Source organism: Chroicocephalus ridibundus, chromosome 28 (genome assembly GCF_963924245.1).
Source record: "Chroicocephalus ridibundus chromosome 28, bChrRid1.1, whole genome shotgun sequence".
Classification (NCBI taxonomy): domain Eukaryota; kingdom Metazoa; phylum Chordata; class Aves; order Charadriiformes; family Laridae; genus Chroicocephalus; species Chroicocephalus ridibundus.
This window is the reverse complement of record NC_086311.1, coordinates 1,196,735-1,213,475: the sequence shown is the minus strand read 5'-3', so window position 1 is coordinate 1,213,475 and position 16,741 is coordinate 1,196,735.

Sequence of the window (16,741 nt, the reverse complement as noted above, 5' to 3'; positions counted from 1 at the left end):
CCTGCCCCGGGAGACCCCCACGGGCATGTGGGGAGAAGCTTTGGAGAAAGAGCAACCGCTGGCAGGGGAGGGTCCTGCTGTTGAGAGGGTGCTGCGTGGGTGAGGGCTGCTCACAGCTGCAGATCGCTGCAGGACGTTCCCTGGAGATTTTCCAAGAAGCACAGCACGGCAGGGGCTACCTGCAAGGGAAGGATCCTGTTCTTCCAATCTTCTACTCCGGGTTGTCTCGGTGGGCGATGGGACAGAGAAATTCATCTCTCAGTTGAGGAGGGGGCACTGAAATTCCAAATCTGTTTCTCTTAGAAGTGAATGATCCAGGGAGGATTGGAAATCAACAACTGAATCTCTGCCCCTGCAACGATACTGCCCTCGGCAGCACAAAGCTGATCTCGCAAAAAGATATGAATGAAATTATTCTGAGGAAAGAGAAGTCATTTGGGGGAAAATTTTGGGAAATGGAATAGGATGGGCCCAAAGAAGTCTGCCTTAACTTGCCAAGGTCTTCTCCTCTTTCAACAGTCCCTCATGCCCAGAGTGAACAAATGTCCAATGGCAGCTCCATCACCCAGTTCCTCCTCCTGCCATTGGCAGACACACGGGAGCTGCAGCTCTTGCACTTCGGGCTCTCCCTGGGCACCTACCTGGCTGCCCTCCTGGCCAACGGCCTCATCATCACCACCATCGCCTGTGACCACCGCCTCCGCACCCCCATGTACTTCTTCCTCCTCAACCTCGCCCTCCTTGACCTGGGCTCCATCTCCACCACTGTCCCCAAAGCCATGGCCAATTCTCTCTGGGACATCAGTGATATTTCCTACTTGGGATGTGTTGCACAGTTCTTTTTCTTTGTTTTCTGTGCTGTAGCAGAGGTTTATCTTCTCACTGTCATGTCCTACGACCGCTACGTTGCCATCTGCAAAGCCCTGCACTACGGGACCCTCCTGGGCAGCAGAGCTTGTGTCCACATGGCAGCAGCTGCCTGGGGCAGTGGGTTTCTCACTGCTCTCCTGCACACGGCCAGTACATTTTCCCTACCCCTCTGCCAGGGCAATGCTGTGGACCAGTTCTTCTGTGAAATCCCCCAGATCCTCAAGCTCTCCTGCTCAGATGCCTACCTCAGGGAAGCTGGGCTTCTCATATTAAGTTGCTTTTTAGCTTTTGTGTGTTTTGTTTTCATTGTGCTGTCATATGTGCAGATTTTCAGGGCTGTGCTGCGGATTCCCTCTGAGCAGGGACGGCACAAAGCCTTTTCCACGTGCCTCCCTCACCTGGCCGTGGTCTCCCTGTTTGTCAGCACTGCCATGTTTGCTTACCTGAAGCCCCCCTCCATCTCCTTCCCATCCCTGGATCTGGTGATCACAGTGCTGTACTCAGTGGTGCCTCCAGCAGTGAACCCCCTCATCTACAGCATGAGGAACAAGGAAGTCAAGGATGGAGTTTTGAAACTATTTTAATGGTGTCTACTTCAGATTAATAAGGTGGCCATTATACCACTACGGCTCCAACTGTACATCAGGAAAAAGCAGGACTAACTATTCTTCATATTTGTCTTTCTTATTTCGTTGTGTTTTTTTAATGTTTTGTTGTTGTTTTTTGTTTCTTTGTTTGCTTTATACCTGTGATTTTCTTCTTGGTCTTCTACATGTCTTGACCCAAATACCTAAGGTATGTATGGATCTGGGCTCCCTGGTTAGATAAACTCAATAAAGAAGCCAGCAGAAAATTATTAGTTTTTGCTTCCATCTCTTCATTCTCCTCCGGAGCTGGCCGAGCAGCCCCAGCATGCAGGAGGGTTTCGGGAGGAAAATGCCCATCTGCTCCATGGAGGATCTGCCCTGGGGGCCCTTGGGGCTGCCCTGGCTGCCTCGCTGGGCACTCTGCCTCTGCTGTCTGCGAGTCGGGGCTGCTGCTTCCCTGGAGCCATGGCCAAGGACAGCAGCAGGATGTGGCCTTTCCAGTGCTGGTTTCTCCTCACACCCCCACTGTCCTGCTGTGCCCTTGCCTTTGTGTTCCCCCTAAGGTCTCGTGTACCTTGTGACCATCCTGATGTCTCTACAGCGGCATCCCTGTGGCTGCAGGCAGCAACAGGCCATGTGAACCACTGTGTCAGAGGGGGCCTTCCTACTGGCACCACTCTCACTGGCCCTGGTCTCCAGACCCCTCGCCAGCCTGGTAGCTCTCCTCTGGACACGCTCCAGCACCTCAATGTCCCTCTTGTACAGAGGGGCCCAGAACTGAACACAGCACTCGAGGTGAGGCCTCACCAGTGCTGAGTACAGAGGCACCATCACTTCCCTACTCCTGCTGGCCACGCTATTCCTGATACAAGCCAGAATGCTGTTGGCCTTCTTGGCCACCTGGGCACGCTGCTGGCTCATGTGAAGCTGGCCGTCCACCAGCACCCCCAGGTCCTGTTCTGCCGGGCAGCTTTCCAGCCACTCTGCCCCAAGCCTGTAGCGTTGCTTGGGGTTGTTGTGACCAAAATGCAGGACCCGGCACTTGGCCTTATTAAAGCTCATACAGTTGGCCTTGGCCCATGCATCCAGCCTGTCCAGGTCCCTCTGTAGAGCCTTCCTACCCTCCAGCAGATCAACACTCCCACCTAGCTTGGTGTCATCCGCAAACTTACTGAGGGTGCACTCAATCCCCTCATTCAGGTCTTTGATAAAGATATTGGTGGCACATGTCCAAGAAGAGTGCAAATGGCTTTTGATTGTCCTTCCTGGTGCTGTCCCACTTGTGGTGCGGCTGATGGCCAATGCTATCCTAGAGAGGAACTTGGAGTTGCCAGCAGAGCTCAGGGGATCTCCCAGAAAAGTATGTGAGTCTGGGTGAGCAACGAGTGGCACCTCATAAAATGACTGACCATCCAAGGTGGAGTGTCCTTGAAGGAAAGGTGAACCTGAAGAGCCCATGGGCTAACCAGGCCCCTGCAACGCCAGGAGGCAGCAGGCCAAAGGGACATAAGACTAAACAATGGTTCAGTCCACTGTCCTGGAAACCCTGCAGGATTGACCTAGTGCAGCCCTTCCCTGCCCTTTGTGAAACTGAAGACACCCCTTGGTCCTGCCAAGCCCTGTCCTTGGCTACTGAGCAATGAGGGGAGATGGAAGGGGGCTCAGCAGCAGTGATCCCTTTCTGGCAAGTTCTGCTCCTCACCCCGACCAGCATGGCCAGTGCAGGGTCACCCCATGGCCTCAGGGCACCACAGCCCCCTCCCTTTGCAGAGCAGAAACACCAGCTCAGGGCCCTGCAGGGAGCACGCGGTGGGAACCAGGAATGTCCAGCCAGGCCAGCCTGGACACGCTCACCTGGGGAAAGGCTCTCCAGGAGAAGGGGTGTCCCTGGAGAAGAGCAAGGGAGCATTTCTGTGCTTGCAGGGAGGAATCCTTGAGAAGGAGAAACCTCTTCCTGCAGGCCCCCACTCTGGACAGGCTGCTCTGTGCCTGGACCAGGACTCCTGAGCTGGCCTGGGGAGAGGGGCTGGCACTGAGGGGACACAGACCATCTGTGGCCCAGGCACTGGGGGAGGCCACCAAAACAGGCAGGCTGAGGGGGACAGAGCCCTGAGGGCTGCCAGGGTACTTCGCCGGGGGGATGTCTCCCCACCCTCGAGCACACCTGTCCCATGCGGTTCCAGCATGGTGGGCCCATCGAACCATTAAGGGGGCAGCAGGGCCAGCCTCCCCATTGCTCTCCAGTTTCCCCGTCACTTACTCCTCGCTCAGTCGCATCCCTCTAAACTACCCAGGTGCTGCTTTGAGCTTCAGGCAGTTGGAAGAATGCCCTGGTCTTTCAGCAGGCTAATAATCTCTTCAGCAAAATCCTTCCATGTGTTTATATCTATCCTGTCCCACCCACCTCTCCCCCATACTTCGAGTGAGGTTATCCCTTTTGGATGACGACCCTCACTGGAGGAGGTTCACCAGGCTGAAGAAGCCCATGTCCCTCACCGTCCCCACACAGGGCTTATGTGCTAGGCCCCAATCCTCAAAACCAAGAAATTCCAACTGAACTCAAGAAAACATGTTTCGGCATCAAGGGCGCATGACCCTGGCACAGGCTGCCCTGAGAGGCTGTGGAGTGTCCATTCGTGGAGATACTTAAAACCAGCCTGGACATCTTCTTACGTGACCTGCTCTGGCTGACTCCCTTTAGGGCAGGGGGACTGATCTAGATGATCTCCAAAGATCCCTTTCAATCTACATGATTCTGTGAGGACATGGCAGTCCAGCAAAAGGCTTTATGATTAGAGTAGTTGCTTGTGAGGTCCCTTCTGCCTGAGAACCCCAGTCCAGCAGCAGGCCAAGGTCTGGCATGTTGATTGTGAGGTCACTGCTGCTATAACAGCGGGCATCTGCTTTGGATGCTCATTTTGGGGTCACCCCTGTCTCTGCAGGTGGCAGGCCAACCCCAGGCTCAAGGCTGGGTTCGGTGCCTACGAGGTCGTTTCTCCATGAGTACCTGACAGGCCAGCAGCAGGCACATGGTGTGGATGTTGGTTATGAGGTCAGTGCTGCCAGAATCTCTGATAGACCAGAAACAGGCAGATCTCTCTGATACTGCTTTGGAGGTCACTGCTGTCTGAGTGCCCGATAGGCCAGCACCAGCCTCATGGATGAGCTCGGTGCTTGGGAGGTCACTTCTGCCTGCGTCCTTGATAGCCCCGCAGCAGGCGTATGGCCTGAATGCCAGTTGTGAGGGTGCTGCTGCCTGAGGACCTGAGAGACCATGAGCAAGGTCAGAGGTGTTTGAAGCCCTGTGTTCCAGAGCACCCCTTAGGCCAGCAGAGGGGTGATGACCGGCCTTGGTTCTTGTGAGGTCCCAAGTACGGGACATGCCAGCAGCGTGAGTATGAATGCAACACACAGTATGGAACACGCCAGCACGTATGGAACATGCCAGCAGCTAGAGGTTGCTTGTGGGATCACTGCGGCCTGGGCACATGATTGTCCATCAGCAGGCTCACAGCTGGGGTCTGTGTGTGTGAAGTCATTTCCTTCTGCATACCTTTTTAGGGCAGGATGAGGCTTGTGGCTGTGTTAGGTGCCTCGGAGGTCTCTTCTTCCTGGAAACTTTCTGGACTCTTCTGTAGGTGGTGGGACGTCCACACTAATGGTCCCAAGGCTTCTGCCAGCTTTTACTTTCTCAGCAGTGAAATGTCTCAGCATTTCTCTTCCCTGGGTTGAGGTTTCTGGGCTCACTGGTAAGGCATCCGACAGAGCCAAGGTGCCTGGTCATGAATAGTGAAATATTTATTAATAGAAAACAGTGATTTAACAAAGTTAGCAGTGAATGTGACAGTGTTTTACGAGATTCGATGCCAGGGCACACTTGATTATTTACTGCGTAGAGGCCGGGGTCAGACAAGCTCTCAGGGAGACCCTCCCGTTGAGTCCCGAGGTTCAGAAAGGACCCCCTGGCTTTCTAAACTCCTTCTCAGAGAGGAGTCTGGGTGTGGCTGGATCCAATCCTAGTCCCAGACTTGGGCAACGGTTTATGTCTGAAGGGTTATATATGCGCAATCAATCCTTTACATCACTTAGCTAAGATTTCAAAGTTTAGCACTCTATTAGTCACTTGCCGAGAATCTGTTGTGGCAAGGAATCTCTTGGCCTCGAGGAGAAGAACCTTAAGTGAGCGTCCCCACTCAAGGGAAGATCCTGTCGTGCAGCCGCTGCCGTGCAGGAGAGCTCAAAGGGCTCTTGCTCTGTCCACTGTTTATAGAGTAAGAGAATTGACCTATCATCATATTCGCATGGGAGCAAAATATCTAGGCCCCCACTCCAGACAGTGTTTTGACTGTTACCAGCCATCCCCCAAAGTCCAGGTGCAACTCATCACAACTCCCACTGATGGTTATGGCTTGAGCAGGAGCCAGAGGGGCAGGGAAGGGGGAGAGCACAGCACCACAAGATGTGGCATGCAGGGGTGTGGTTTAGTGGTGGACCTGGCAGTGTTAGGTTTACAGTTGGACTCAATGATGTTCAAGATCCTTTCCAACATAATTGATTCCATGCGTCTGTGATTCTTTTGAGCCTCAGGACTCTGTTTCATCCTCGCCCCTTCTCTGGGAGGCCAGGAGGTGTCACAGAATTTTCCTACACTTGTCATTGCTCCCCCTCACATCCCTCTGTCCCAGGAAGAGCCCTGGGCCACAAGTGAGGGACAGGATCTGCCTTGCCAGGGCCTGGGGCTGAGGGCTTGGCCTTTCTGCTGCATCAAACAAACCAAGGGTTTCTTCAGCTTTCCAGCCACCTGCACTCTGCCTTTGCCCACCTGCAATCACAGCCTCCAGCTATCTGCTCTAACGAGTCCCTGGGGAGGCTTTGTCAGGAATGGCCCTCAGTGGGGCTCATTAACGCTTCCAGGTACTTTGAGTTTGGCTTCTGATTTCTTGAGCACTTTGTTCAACCTTCTCTCAGGATCTGAGGTCTATGGACTCAGCAGCAAATACACCATGGGGCTCATTAAAAGACAGAAAGCCTTAACAAGGTATTTCTCCTTTTCTAATTTTCTTCAAGTCTTCAAGACTTGTACAGCTAATTAGAGAGGTTTCATAGCGTAATTAAGTAGGAAGATTCCAAAGATGCATCTTTTATGTTGAAGGATATATTTTATTACTTTTCACTTTAAAGAAGAGGTGATAGAAGCATTCTCTGATTGATACTGATGCAGAGTGTTTGCTCAGGAAGTCTGGGCAGAAAGGAAAAGTAGTCCCTTGACGTCCATCGCTGCATGGACAGCCTTGCTCCTCACCTCCCCAACCTCCCCATTTCTGACATTGCCCACCTGGGACTTACATCACTGCTCCTTGCACCAGACTTCTCCACTGATCTCTGCAGCTGGAGGTTACAGCTCCATTGCACCATCTCCCACCTGAGCTCCTTAGAGACATGGCTGCACTCAGGCACAGGAGAGTTTTTCCCATTCTTCAGAAAAGTAAAGCACAATCAGTTTTCATAAATAATAAATCGTATTCTGTAATCACACGCTAAGTACAAGCTACCACTAATGAGGTTGCTTTTCTACAAGGGATAATCTTAGCAGAAATATTTTAGGTAGTTAGACAAAAAAAAATAGATATAAACATAATTAAAGATCTGGATAAGGAGACCATTAGAGTGATGAACGATAGTCAAGCTGTTCAGTCTCTGAAGGTGAAAGCAGCAGCATAGGTGAGAGGTATCTGAATGAACAAAGAGTAAATGGAGAAGAAAACTGAAGAATTATGGAAAGGGCCTTTGCCTAGACAGTCTGGATCTGAAAAGGTGACTTCAGAAATGGTCACTGTATCAGGACAAGTATATGAACAATCAGAGAAACTGACTGCACTGTATAAGAGGGAGAATAGTTGTAATGGCGTCACAGGGAAGATCAATATTTCTTTGGAATATCCTTTCTGAGAGGTCATGGGATTGGCAGAGGTCTCTTGTGAGAGAGGACAAGCAAGTGGTGCACCCGTCTTTGGAAGAATCCAAAAGTGCACCCCAGGGAACCCCAGGCTGCACAGGCTCACATCGGTGAGGAGAGGGCCATCCGTTCGAGTCCTTTTGGGTGACATTTCTGGGCACCACCAACAGAACGTGTCCAAAACCCATCAGCATGGACTTACCAAGGATAAATCATGCCTCGCCAACCTGATTGACTTCACGATGAAGTAACTGCCTTTGTGCATGAGGGCAACTCTCGCCACGTTTGTCAATAGCAATAAATTGGGAGGATCGTTTGTTTACCAGTTAATTTACCAATTCTCATCACAGGCAAAACAGGCCCAACCTGGGAAAATTCATTAAATTTATTTCCAATTGATTGTAACAGAATAGGACAGTGAGAAAGAAAACACAACTAAAAACACCTTCCCCCCTCCCTCCCTTCTTCCCAGGCTCAACTTCATTCCTAACTCTTCTGCCTTTGCCCCAAGTGGCACAGGGGTTTGTGGAATGGGAGCTGCAGTCAGTTCATAACACTTCGTTTCTGAGCTTCCCCAAATGTGGCTCCTTCCCACTGACTGCAGTTCTCCACAAACTGCTCCAGCGTGGATCCTTTCCATGGGGTACAGTCCTTCAGGCACGGACTGCTGCAGTGTGGGTCCCCCACAGGCCACAGGTCCTGCTGCAAAACCTGCTCCAGCATGGGCTCCTCTCCTTGGGCAGCAGGTCCTGCCAGGAGCCTGCTCCACCGGGGTCCTCCATGGGCTGCAGGTCTAACTCTCCTACAGGAAAAAGGCCAGCCCAGCACGGCTTCTCTTCTGGACCAGACCACAAGAAGTCCCGGAGGGACGGCTGTTTCCTTTGCCCATGGGACTTGAGAAAACTCAGTGTTGATAATACTCCAGTGTTTTGGGTATTGCTGAACAGAGTTTGCACGGTGTCAAGGCCTTCTCTAGTTCTCACTCTGCTCCCTCCAGTGAGTAGGTGGGAGGTGAGAAAGAAGTTGAAAGGGGACCCAGCCAGGACCGCCAATCCAAGCTGACCAGAGGCATATTCCATACCATATGACCTCATGCTCAGGAATAAAGGCTTGAGACAGAGGAAGAAGACGGTGAAGTTTTTGTTGTTCAAGGAGCCTGCTGCTTGGAGACTGGCTGGCCATCAGTTTACTTGTGGGAGGTGGTGAGCGATGGCCTGTGTTTCGCTTGTTGAGGTTTTCTTAATCTCTTCACTTATTAAACTGTTATTCTGTCAACCACAAACTTTTCACACTTCATGTCTTCCTTGTCCCACTCGGGAAGGGGGAAGAAAGTGTGAGTGACTGTGTGGCTGCTGGGCTGTTGGCTATTGGCCAGAGTCAACCCACCACAGCAAGGAAGTTTCTGATAGCTGGGAGCGAGTTCAGCGGTTGGCCACCAAGATGCTTAGGGGCTGAAGGGGAAGGGCCTTGTTTAGCCTGGAGAAGGGAAGGTCTGGAGGACCTCATACCAGCCCGTCTGTCCCCACGGGGAGGTTTTCAGGGCCAAGAAAGGAGTTGAAAATAAGAGTGTTGAACTAGCCTAGCCTTTAAATCATTTCACATGGGATGGTTCTGCTTCCCACTTTCAATCATTGGCACCCAGAAACCCCAAGTGCTTTTCTTCCTCTCCTCCCAAAACCTGACCAAGTGATATGGAGAAAGCAAGCAGAAAGGCCCTAGGCCTCTGTGAATTAGCTGGGGTCTAGCACTTGGAGGGCCATTCAGTGAATGTCAGTTATTTCATGGTACAGCAGGTAAAGAATCAAGCTGGGAAGTCAGCCTGCAAGACCAAACCAACAAGGTCCATGGACAGGCAAGGCTGTGTCTGGAGACCTTTACACCTACAGCATAGATCAAGCTGGGGCTGAACCTCAGGCCTGGGCTTAAAGGGACTCCTGGGCTGATGGACAGAGGTGGGGGTGGAGGCCCCAGGTGAAGCTGGTCAGGGCCATGAAGGCCTGTGGATGTTTTCAGGGCCCTGTCACTGTTTCCATGGGAGCCCACCTGCCAGTGCCCTCAGTAGGCCTCCTTCCCTACTGTCCAGGGTCTGTGCTCTGCTGCTCTCCTTCCCTGTTTCCCTGGAGATCTGGGAGACCACAATTTTATGGTCACTACAGTCAAGGCTGAGACTGGTCTTCACATCTCTGACCAGCTCTTCCTCTTTTGGGAGTACCAGCTCCACTTGTGCCTCAGACTGTGTGGCCCATTTGGCAGCTGTGCTAAGAACCATCAGCATGGACTTACCACGAGTAAATCAAAGAAAAAGGAAGCCTACAGAAGGTGGAAGCAAGGACAGGTAGCCTGGGAGGAATACAGAGAAAGTGTCTAAGCAGCCATGGATCATGTTAGGAAAGCCAAAGCCCAGATAAAGTCAAATCTGGCCAGAGGCATCAAGGGCAACAAGAAAGCTGATTTTCAAAAAGGGAAAAAAGGAAGATCCAGCCAACTACAGGCCAGTCAGTCTCACCTCTGTGCCTGGCAAATCACGGAGCAGATCATCTTGGAAGCTATGCTAAGGCACCTGCAAAATAAGGAGGTCGCTGGTTACAGCCAACATGGCTTCACCAAGAACAAATTGTGTCTGGCAAATTTGATGGCCTTCAATGACCGGGTTATAGCATTGGTGGATAAGGGAAGAGCAACTAACATCATCTGCCTGGACTTGTGCAAAACATTTGACATTGTCCCGCACGACATCCTGGTCTCTAAATTGGCAAAACATGGATTTGACCAATGAACCACTTGTTGGACAAAAATCTGGCTAGATGGTTGCACTCAAAGGGTTGCAGTCAATGGCTCGATGTCTAAGTGGTGAGCAGTGACCAGTGGTGTTCCTCAGGGGCTAGTACTGGAACCAGTGCTATTTAACATCTTTGTTGGCGACATGAACATTGGGATTGAGTGCACCCTCAGCAAGGTCGCCGACGACACCAAGCTGTGGAGCAGTTGACAAGCTGGAGGGAAGGGATGCCATCCAGGGGGACCCTGACAGGCTTGAGAGATGGACCTGTGTAAACCTCATGAGGTTCAACCAGGCCAAGTGCAAGGTCCTGCACACGGGTCGGGACAATCCCAAGCACAAATACAGGTTGTGTGGAGAATGGCTTGAGAGCAGCCCTGAGGAGAAAGACTTGGGGGTGCTGGTGGATGAGAAGCTCAACATGAGCCAGTGATGTGCACTCGCAGCCCTGAGAGCCATCCGCATCCTGGGCTGCATCAAAAGCGTGGCCAGCAGGGGGAGGGGGGGGGATTCTGCCCCTCTGCTGTGCTCTGGTGAGACCCCACCTGAAGTACTGCGTCCAGCTCTGGAGTCCTCAACATAGGAAGGACATGGACCTGTTGGAACTGGGGTTGTTCAGCCTGGAGAAGAGAAGGCTGTGTGGAGACCTTATAGCAGCCTTCCAGTATCTGAAGTGGGCCTACACGAAAGCTGGAGAGGGACTTTTTACAAGGGCATGAATTGATAGGACGAGGGGTAATGGTTTCAAACTGGAAGAGGGTAGATTTAGATTAGATATCAGGAAGAAACTTCACTCTGAGGGTGGTGAGCCCCTGGCCCAGTTGCCCAGAGAAGCTGTGGCTGCCCCATCCCTGGAAGGGTTCAAGGCCAGGCTGGACGGGGCTTGGAGCAGCCTGGGCTGGTGGGAGGTGTCCCTGCCCAGGGCAGGGGTGTGTGAACTAGATGATCTTTAAGGTCCCTTCCAACTAAAACCATTCTACGATTTTATGAAATCATGCCTTGCCAATCTAATTGCCTTCATGATGAAATAACTGAACTTTTGTGTGAGGGGAACTCTCACCATGTTCTTAATTTACCGGTTGCTGTCATGTGCAAAACAGACCCAACTTGGGGAAATTAATTAAAAATGACAGTGAGAAATAAAACACAATTAAAACCACCTTCCCCCCTCCCTCCCTTCTTCCCAGGCTCAACTTCATTCCTAACTCTTCTGCCTTTGCCCCAAGTGGCACAGGGGTTTGTGGAATGGGAGTTGCAGTCAGTTCATAACACTTTGTTTCTGAGCTTCCCCAAATGTGGCTCCTTCCCACTGACTGCAGTTCTCCACAAACTGCTCCAGCGTGGATCCTTTCCATGGGGTACAGTCCTTCAGGCACGGACTGCTGCAGTGTGGGTCCCCCACAGGCCACAGGTCCTACCAGAAAACCTGGAGAGGCATGCTGGAGTGGATGTCAGGTGGACACAAAGTGATGAATGGGGTTCCCACAACTAGAGTAGAAGCTGCAGTCCCTGAGGCCAGAGAGAAACAGGCCTTGGCTGCGCAGCCCTGGCAGGAGAGGGGTTTGCTGTCCCAGGTTTCTCTGAAGCTCTGTGGGACCTGTGACAGAGGTGGAGCTCATCTCCAAGAAGGCCAAGGTGCTGCTGAGAAAGTCCCTGGGGGAGGACAGCTTGTGATCTAGCCACACAGCGGACATCGTCCTGGGCGCTGACTGGCTAGATAGTGGCTCTGCAGAGAAGGACCCTGGGGTCCTGGAGGACAAGCAGCTGAGCATGAGCCAGCAATGCACCCCCGTGGCAAAGGCCAACAGCCTCCTGGGCTGTTTAGGAAAAGCATTGCTGGCAGATGGAGGGAGGTGACCCTTCCCCTCTACTCGGCTCTGGTGAGGCCACACCTGGAGTGCCCACGCCCTGCACAACTTAGCTCTACACTGATGTTTTCCTCTCCCAGGCTTTTACCAGCCCATCCCAGCTGTTCCTCGGCTCTCCCCAGACCCCTTGCCCCCTCCTCTGCCCAGCCAAGCACAGCTGCCCGGTCTGGGCTGGTCCCATGGCAGTGCCCACCACAGTTGCTGCAGAGCTCTTGGCGCTCATCCCCAGCCCCAGCTCCTCTGAAGGGCACAGCAGCTCCTGTGGGGCAGACAAGGAGCTCAGCCTCCCCATCAGCCCCAGGCCAGTGCTGGCCCCAAGGGAACAATTTAAACAGGCTAGTCACTCTCTGCCCCTCCTGCTATCCTATTTAGGTGAACCCACAACCCTGACTGAATTTGCCCCCTCCTCTGCTCCCATCAGCCCCACTCCCCAGGACAGCACGACACTCCTGGCCCTGGGGGTCCTCGGGCAGCTCCCACACCTCTCCCTTTCCCATGCCTACTGGGTCCCCACTGACTTTCAGGGGACTGCAGAGTTCTTGTTTGTGCATACCTCAATTTAGTGTTTTGCTTGTGGGCGACTTCACCTCTGTGGGCGTTTCACCTTCTGTGTCTTCATTCACCCACAGCTCAGGGCACGGGGCGAGTCCCCATCCTCTCCTCACACATCCAAATTCATTTCCATAGAATCTGCTGTATGCTGCAGGTCCTGACACATATGAAGCAGTCTGAGGAGTTAATCAGGAGCTCATGCGCAATCTCCACTACCAGTGGACACAAGAAGAGAGCCTTTAAAACCAGAACATTTGGTCCAACGGAACCCAATAGTACAGTGAGCTTAACCCCGAACACAGGGAGAAGAGACTCTTTGAAAGAGCAGTTCCTTGGACGTTTTATTGGCAGCACCTTTGGAGGAAGCACCTAGCCTCCAGGCACTGCACCTGGGAGATGCCTTTTTACTGAAGAGCTGCTATTAGACAGGTCACCTTTGACACAGTGTTGTGCAACGGTCAGAAACAACTGGATCAAACCTCAAGACAAGTAGTACAAACCCGGAAAATTATAAATAAGCAGGATTATTGCAAGAGAAAAAAGCAGGCGTATTGCCTAACATAAAGTCTAGGAAACTTGCGGAGAAGGGAGACAGGTTATTATTGGAGAAAGAACTTCCCCTGAGCCAGTTTCCTTAGGGCATCCTTGAGCTCCTGGTTCCTCATGCTGTAGATGAGGGGGTTCACTGCTGGAGGCACCACTGAGTACAGCACTGCCACCACCAGATTTAGAACTGTGGAGGAGATGGAGGGGGGCTTCAGGTAGGCAAACGTGGCAGTGCTGACAAACAGGGAGACCACGGCCAGGTCAGGGAGGCACACGGAAAAGGCTTTGTGCCGTCCCTGCTCAGAGGGGATCCTCAGCACGGTCCTGAAGATCTGCACATAGGACAGCACAATGAAAACAAAACAACCAAAGCCTAAACAGACACCAACCACAAGAAGCCCAGCTTCCCTGAAGTAGTAGTCTGAACAGGAGAGCTTGAGGATCTGGGGGATTTCACAGAAGAACTGGTCCACAGCATTGCCCTGGCAGAGGGGTAGGGAAAATGTACTGGCCGTGTGCAGGAGAGCAGTGAGAAACCCACTGCCCCAGGCAGCTGCTGCCATGTGGACACAAGCTCTGCTGCCCAGGAGGGTCCCGTAGTGCAGGGCTTTGCAGATGGCAACGTAGCGGTCGTAGGACATGACAGTGAGAAGATAAAACTCTGTTGCAGCACAGAAAACAAAGAAAAAGACCTGTGCAACACATCCTGCATAGGAGATGGCCCTGGTGTCACAGAAGGAATTGGCCATGGCTTTGGGGACAGTGGTGGAGATGGAGCCCAGGTCAAGGAGGGCGAGGTTGAGGAGGAAGAAGTACATGGGGGTGCGGAGGCGGTGGTCACAGGCGATGGTGGTGATGATGAGGCCGTTGGCCAGGAGGGCAGCCAGGTAGGTGCCCAGGGAGAGCCCGAAGTGCAAGAGCTGCAGCTCCCGTGTGTCTGCCAATGGCAGGAGGAGGAACTGGGTGATGGAGCTGCCATTGGACATTTGTTCACTCTGGGCATGAGGGACTGTTGAAAGAGGAGAAGACCTTGGCAAGTTAAGGCAGACTTCTTTGGGCCCATCCTATTCCATTTCCCAAAATTTTCCCCCAAATGACTTCTCTTTCCTCAGAATAATTTCATTCATATCTTTTTGCGAGATCAGCTTTGTGCTGCCGAGGGCAGTATCATTGCAGGGGCAGAGATTCAGTTGTTGATTTCCAATCCTCCCTGGATTATTCACTTCTAAGAGAAACAGATTTGGAATTTCAGTGCCCCCTCCTCAACTGAGAGATGAATTTCTCTGTCCCATCGCCCACCCAGACAACCCGGAGTAGAAGATTGGAAGAACAGGATCCTTCCCTTGCAGGTAGCCCCTGCCGTGCTGTGCTTCTTGAAAAATCTCCAGGGAACGTCCTGCAGCGATCTGCAGCTGTGAGCAGCCCTCACCCACGCAGCACCCTCTCAACAGCAGGACCCTCCCCTGCCAGCGGTTGCTCTTTCTCCAAAGCTTCTCCCCACATGCCCGTGGGGGTCTCCCGGGGCAGGCTGAGAGCTGACCCTGGCAGCCGGCAGAGTCCCTGCCCCGGCACACAGACCCACGGGGTGCAGGGACCCTGCTCAAGGACAGCCCTGGGCACCCCTGCCTGCACACCCTGGCTTCACGGCTATTCACATTTCGTAACAAGACCCTTCCTCCCCCTCCGCCTCCTTACAGATCCCATAAGCTGTGGCTGTGCCAGCTTTAGGAGATGCCTCCAGGAACTCCACCTGCAGTGCCCTGCACCCAGAGGCTTACCGTGCCAAGGGCTGCAAGGATTTCTCCTCCAGTGAGCTCTCAGTCATCCTCCCAATCCTGACACCTTTAAGCTCTCTCTCTGCCTCGCTCATCTCCCTGAGACACCCAGGCACTGCCCTCAGACTTATTGCGCTTGGCAGAGGAGCTGCTCCTGGGCAGAGCTGTCTCGCTGAGGCGCTGCCCGCTTGCCATGAGCTCCCTCCATCCCAGGAGCCCAGCCCAGCTCAGACGCAGAGCACCAGCCCAAGGAGTTTTAATGACCCCTCTGGTGGGATTGATGCCGAGTCCATGAACCCCAGACACTGAGAGGAAGCTGAAAAAACCTCTCAGGAAGTCAAAGTCAGGTTCAAACTCCAAAGTTTCTTGGAGTGTTAATGGGTCCCACTGAGATGTTGTCCCCAGGGTCCAGTTAGAGCAGAAACTGGAGGCAGTGATGACAGGTCGAGAAAAGCAAGGTGAAGGTGGCTCTGGTGCTGAGTAACCCTGGATGTGTTTCATTAGTGCAAAGGGCCAAGGCCTGACCCCCAGCCCCCAGGAAGGGAGATCCTGTCCCTCACTCCTTCCTCAGGGCTCTTCCTGGCACAGTGTGATGTGGAGATGTGCAATGCCAAGGACAGCATAGAATCAGAGAATCATAGAATCATAGAATTGCTGAGGTTGGAAGGGACCTTTAAGATCATCGAGTCCAACCTTTAGCCTACCCTGACAAAAGCCACTTCTAAACCATGTCCCTCAGTGCCCCATCTACCCTTTTTTTAAACACCTCCAGGGATGGTGAATCCACCACCTCCCTGGGCAGCCTGTTCCAATGTTTAATAACCCTTTCAGTGAAAAAATGTCTCCTAATATCCAATCTAAACCTCCCCTGACATAACTTGAACCCGTTTTCTCTCATCCTATCACTTGTCATCAGGGAGAAGAGGTCAGCCCCCATCTCTCTACAACCTCCTTTCAGGGAGTTGTAGAGGGTGATAAGGTCTCCCCTCAGCCTCCTCTTCTCCAGGCTAAACAACCCCAGCTCCCTCAGTCGTTCCTCATAAGGTTTGTCCTCCAGACCCCTCACCAGCTTTGTAGCCCTTCTCTGGACACGCTCCAACACCTCAATGTCCCTCTTGTAGCGAGGGACCCAAAACTGAACGCAGTACTCGAGGTGGGGCCTCACCAGTGCCGAGTACAGGGGGATGATCACTTCCCTAGACCGGCTCACCACACTATTCCTGATACAGGTTAGGATGCTGTTGGCCTTCTTGGCCACCTGGGCACACTGCTGGCTCATATTCAGCCGGCTGTCAACCAACACTCCCAAGTCCTTTTCTGCCGGGCTGCTTTCGAGCCACTCTGCCCCAGTCGTGTAGCGCTGCATGGGGTTGCTGTGACCCAAGTGCAGGACCCGACACTTGGCCTTGTTGAACCTCATACCATCGATCTCAGCCCATCGGTCCAGCCTGTCCAGATCCCTCTGCAGAGCCAACCTACCCTCAAGCAGATCAACACGCCCGCCCAGCTTAGTGTCATCTGCGAACTTACTGAGGGTGCGTTCGATCCCTTCATCCAGATCATTGATAAAGATATTAAAGAGAACCGGCCCCAGCACCGAACCCTGGGGGACACCACTTGTGACTGGACACCAAATGGATTTAACTCCGTTTACCACCACTCTCTGGGCACGGCCATCCAGCCAGTTTTTTACCCAGCGAAGAGTACACCTGTCCAGGCCACGAGCAGCCAATTTCTCCAGGAGAATGCTGTGGGAAACAGTGTCAAAAGCTTTGCAAAAATCCAAGTAGATAACATCCACAGCTTTT